The sequence below is a fragment of the Grammomys surdaster genome, unplaced genomic scaffold (assembly GCF_004785775.1).
Source record: "Grammomys surdaster isolate TR1022 unplaced genomic scaffold, NIH_TR_1.0 220, whole genome shotgun sequence".
Taxonomy (NCBI): domain Eukaryota; kingdom Metazoa; phylum Chordata; class Mammalia; order Rodentia; family Muridae; genus Grammomys; species Grammomys surdaster.
In genome coordinates, this window is record NW_021604665.1 from 9,180,538 (window position 1) to 9,186,626 (window position 6,089).

Below are 6,089 nucleotides of genomic sequence, written 5' to 3' on the forward strand. Positions count from 1 at the left end.
CTTTCTTTCTTTCTTTCTTTCTTTCTTTCTTTCTTTCTTTCTTTCTTTCTTTCTTTCTTTTGGATATTTTATTTATTTACATTTCAGATGTTATCCCCATCCTCCCCAGAAACCCCATATCCTGTCCCCCCCCTCCTGGTACTTCTATGAGGATGTTCCCTGACTCATCCATCCACTCCCCCATCCCTGCCCTTGAATTCCCCCACACTGGAGCATCCACTCTTCAGGGGACCAAGGACCTCCTCTCCTTCCAATGCCTGACAAGGCCATCCTTCACTACATATACAGCTGGAGCCATGGGTCCCTCCAAGCATGTTCCCAGGCTACCAGTGGTTTTTCTTAATTCCTCTTTCACTTCCTCCACTTACCAAGGGCCTGAGCCCTTCCTTACTTCCCAGTTCAAATCCTAGAGAGCAGAAATTTATTCAACTCAACTCCTGCCCTCTTATGTGCCCCTGGTGAGTCTGAGGAGATATACTTGTTTTCAGTCACACTGCAAAAACAGGGGCATCTTGCTCACATGTACCCCATAATTGCTTCCATTGCAATAAGAATGCACCCATGGAGTTATATTTTGGAAGGCTCCTCAGAGACAAGAGAAGGTAATCACAGCTTCCTATTAAGACAAAGAGTGCCAGGTTTGGTGGCCTGCATCTTTAATCCCAGCACTTGGGAGCAGTGGCAGGAGGATCTCAATGAGTTTGAGATTCAACCTACATATTGAGTTCCAGGATAGACAGATCGTATCTCACCAACAACCACCACAAAACAAAACAAAAAAAACCAAACAACAGCAAAAAGAAAAAAAGTAAAAATTACATAGTATAGGAACCCAATGGTATTTAAACCAATGGATGTGTGTGTGGACTTTTTATCTTTCTTTCTTTCTTTTTATAGAAGACTGGGAAAATTGTTAAGAATGTAACTGAGAGGTGGAATTTTTCTTAAAGCCCAATGATGTGTTCAGTTTCAACTTTTGTTGAATAAAAAGAATGGCTTCCGAATGGTAGCTGGGTTGGATATTTGCAAAGCTAGGTGAGCAGACTGGCGCCAGCACTCTCTGTACCCACAGTTCTGTCTTTTCCTAATTTAATTGTGCACAAAGCTGAAACCACAGCTCTGGAGCTCACTGTGCCAGGGGACAGACTGGTAGGAACTATGTTCTGCTTCCATCTCCCGAGCCTCCCCTGGACCCACAGCTCTGGTCCTGATTCGCCGTGATGGTGCTCGCCCACACTCTCAGACAGAGACGCTACAGGTTCCCTGCTAAATGACCACCCACCTAGGGGTACACAGGTTGAAAATGCTTTGGAGTCAGGGTTGGGGAGACCATGGCAGGATAAGACAGAACATAGGTGCTGACTGGGCCAGGAGATGAGGGCTCCTGACCTAGCTGGTCAGGGAAGAAACATACTTGATCTTCCTGATTAGAGTGTTGACAGCAATGTACACTGAACACAGAATAAACCTTATGGACAGAAGTGAACAGATGGCTCTGTCATTCGAGGAAGAAGCATCTGCAGAATTAGCAGCTGACCAGGGTTGAGGCCAGGGCTCACAGAAGCCACCCCGGTGGTTTGTCTTTCAACAAGTGTCCTATGGACAGGCACTGTGTAATTGGAGGCCCAAAGTAGAGACACCCAAAGTAGAAGCCTCTGTGGTACTGAAGGAATTGCAAACATCTCTCTGCTTTTGAGTCCCAGTTGAGAGGAGCTGGGCCAGAAACTGCTCTTCAGAGTAAGGAGGGAAATTACTTCAAGCATAGAGGAATAGGTAGGCAGCCTTCTGTGGGAAGTGTTTGAGGAGACTTGAAGCTGAGGCGAAATGGAAATATACACTTCCAGGAAGTGAGAGGGGAACGCATGTGGGGAGACACACAACAAGAACACAAGAACACAGCAACTGCATAAGCATGGTAAGCCAGTCTATGGCGAGGCACTGGGCAGCAGGGGACTCAGAGAGGCCTTCCAGGTTACAAGCCTAGAAGTACTTCAGGTGCCTGCCCTAGTGGGGAGGACCATAAAGATCTTCATTCATGGGCTCCTACTGATACTGCCCCCTCACCCGGGGAATGTTTCCCAGGGCCTGGCTTCAAAGACACCAGTGTGCCACAGAGATCCTTTTCCAGTCTTTCTGGAGAAGGCATTCCCAGTGCCTTACCCCACATGATGTTCTTGGGGACATGAATCCTTTTCCCCTTCCCCTGGCTTATCTTTTTATGAGTGGAGAGCAGTCAATTTCTTATCTCAGAAACAAATGGTTTCCCCAGGAGCTGAAAGCAGCCATCATTTATCTGTCTGATCCGTGTTTCTCTGTTTGTTTTCCAGCCTTGAGACAGGAGTTGTGTCAACGGTAGATGGCTGTGCCCTAGTCACTTGAGAGACATGAATCAATTTCCCAGCTGTAGTTATCACTCACTGCTTTAAATCAAGTCTAATCAATGCTTCCTTCACTTGCTATGGGCTGAAAAACCACAGAGCATGCTCAGAAGGCAGGTGGGACCTGCTCAGATTGCAAGCTTCCACTTGGGAGTTTGTTAAATCCTAACCAAACACTTAGAGATGTGTTTGTGACACGCGTATTTACCTGATGCAATGACAGACCTGGCAGGGCATGTTATTTAGGGAGAGTTCTACATCATAAAATCTTTTGCAATTAACATTTCTGAAAATAAAACATATTTTTTTTTAGTTTTATGCCGATTTCTTTTAGTAGTATTTGTTCTCATCATTATGTAAGTTGATTTCCAGTTACTTCTATAAAAATATAACAGTATAAAGGGAGCCCTGTTTTAAAATAATTTCATAAATGTTCATAACTAATAACTCCCTCTAGTATACAGCAACAGAAACTGTTTCCACAAAGAAAATGTATTTTCCATTGGCAGGTGTGAAAACCACCCAGCAGCTGCCAACCAATTCAGCATGTGGTAGGGAACAGCCCTGTCTTACTGGTAAATTAATCTTGTGCTGGTGAAAGATGATACCATCCTGGTTACAGCATCAATGGCCCACTATGCCCACAGCAAGACTGTACATTACTCTTCAAGAATAATGGGACAGAACATAGGAAAGTCAGTCAGTGATGTGAAGCTAGAGGACTAGGTATCACTGAGACTCACTGATAGAATCAATATTTCTATCTAACCTGCTGAACTGTGCACATACTATGATCACCAGCCCACTTCTGATTGACAATCAGAGCTGCATCACTGCACAGTGCTGACTCCCTTAGCAACCTGTTGCTAGGTAGCTAAACACAGCTACAAGCTCAAGCTTGGATGAACCCTCACGCTAGTTTAACACTTCAGGTTCACCAAGTGTTTTGAACATAAAGTTTCACAGTCCTATAAGATAAGCAACAAAAATACAGACAAGTTCTGCATGGCTTGTCAGACACATTGCATATATGAAGGCAGCTGTTTAAGAGCCTATTACTTGGTTGGGCCTGGTGGCACAGGCCTGTAATTCCTGCACATGGGAGGTTGTCACAGGGAAATCCTAGTTCCCTGACAGCCTAGGCTATATAGTAAGATGTTGTTGCAAACCCCAGAAATCAAACCCAAGAGATTATAGTTGATGACATCATAGCCACTATAGTTCTATAAGAAGACTATGCTGTCCACACAGGGAATGGTAAGATAACTCAACAGGGTACTTCTCCAAACACATTCCCCTTGTTAGGTGACCGATGACTATAATCTCATTCCTATTTTCAAGATAAAAGGAAAGGTTTGGAGCTTTGACATAACCCTCCAGGGCAGGTCACCCCGAGCGAAGGCGCTGGAACTCAATTCCAGGTCTTGTCAACCTCAACAAGTCTAGGGAGTCACTCTGGTCTCTTCTCTGTTTTTTCCCTAACTTGCTTTCTCTCCCATCATCAAGCATTCTTGGAAAACTCTTTTGGTTATAGGAGATCCCTAAAATTGTCTGCCAAGTTGTTTAGCATAAAAAAAAAATACCCAAATGAGGGGTGTTCTGGGATGCAGGTGTGGTGCAATGGTGTTCTTAGCCATCTTGGTGTGATACATGAGCTTAAAGCCCCGTGGACAAAGGGAGGGTGAAGGGGATGCCACAGCTGAACTCAGTCTGCCGCTGCGGCACCCAGGCATGCCGTCTCTAATACTCACGAGAGAGTTCACAGAGCCCCTTGGCTTTAAGGATGTCAGAAGGATCGTGTTTGCATATCTTTAAGAAAGGCAGTTTTTCCAAGACAATTCTCATGAAAGCCAGTCCTGTCCAGACTCTGAGGAACAGGAATCGATGAAAGGAAGAAAATGTTCATGGCCTTAAACATTTAGACAAGAGAGGATTTGTTCAACTTGCAGTTAATGGTTCTAAAGCCTTTCACATCAGCCTCAAGGAATGTGCTGCTGAGGGGAACTGCATCTGCAACGGTCACAGAAATTCTGAAGCTCTCCAGCGAGCCTGAGAGAAGGCTCCCACACATCCAGACCAAGCTGTTACAGTGCTTAGGAGTTAACACACATGTCAAACAGCACAGTCACCCCCAACTAACATGTTAATACAACCGGAATTCATATTAGAAATACAAATCTGTGCAGTCTTTCTAATCCAAGGGGAAGGGAAACATACAGTCTTGGAATAAAAGGTGCTGAGTTGAACTCGTATCAGGTTTCATTTCATCTCCACCCAGAGCAAATCAGTTAGTTTACTTGGTCATCTGCTTACCATGTGTGTCTGGAGCACTGACAACACAGCAGTGGTGGCCAGGAGTAACAAGACCTGACCCAGCCCCACTCCCCAGCAACTGACCTGCAAGCTGGGAAAAGCTCACAATATGTTACTGTGCTTCCATCTCTATTCAAGATGGAGGCAGAGGGAACAGCATAAGCGAGGAGAAAAAAAAACCAGGAACATGTATGAAGCCATAATTTCTCAAGACAATGAACATCAGGTGGTGGAAGACAGGAAACACATTAGGTGAGCACTAGGACTGTCACATTGTGCAAGAGTGACAACTCAGGTAGGCCCCAGTGAAGTGAGGAGCTCAGGAGACAGGCCAAGGGCTTTTCCCCAAGGGTTTTCTGACTAAGGCTGCTGCCGTCTCTTACAGGGCAGGGGGAGGGGGGCAGCCCCAGGGCAGGAAATCGTGACAATTCGAATGAAGTTTCCAGGCTTGTGTTTTGAACATTTCCTTCCCAGTTCGTGCCAGTATTTTGATGTCCGAGGTGCTTCTGCAGTAGGTCTGGAGAGGGGAAGTGGGTCCCTAGGAGCAGGTCCTTGCTTTTGGTGCTGGTCTGGTTTCTCTGCCTGCCACCATGTGAACAAGCCACCTTTGAAATTTCCCACCTTCACAGATAGAACCATTCCCACCCCAGGCCTCTCCCACCAAAAAGGACTGAAATCGCTTGGAAATTGTGAGCCAAAATGAATCTTTGCTTCCTCAGTTGTTTCTGCCAGGTATTTGGTCACAGCTATGCAAAAGTAAGGAGGTGAGGTAGAAAGGCAGGCAGACACACATGCACACACAGACCGAGACACCACTTCTGGGAATATAAACACTGGGAAATGACAGACCCTAGAATGAACAAATATAGAAGATGGGTCCAAACCAGTACAAGCCACTTAGTTGAATCCCCAAAGAAAGATAAAAAAATATTTGTAGAAATACAAGCCCAACACCCAGCAAGATAAAAGATTTGGCAGATGATCCAGGATGATAAGTCATACAAAAAAAGCAAGAAAACATGACTCATAATGCGAACTTGTATCCAAATCTTATAAAGTACTCTCAAACTAGAAAGTAAGAAAATAAAATACCCTTTAAAAATGCCAAAAGATTTGGACACTTCAGAAGGGTCTGCAAGTAATCAATAAGCATGAAGAGAGGCTCAGCACAGAAATCTGAATCAGAAGCAGCTTCAACTCTACACCTGCTGGGGCGGGGAACACTAACAGGGCAGGCAAGATGGCTCAGTGGGTAAGAGGGCTTGATACCAAGCCTGATGACCCAATTTCAATCCCTGAAATCCACATGGTAAAAGGCAAGAACTGACTCCTGAAAGTTGTCCTCTGCTCTACACACACACACACACACACACACACACACACACACACACACACACA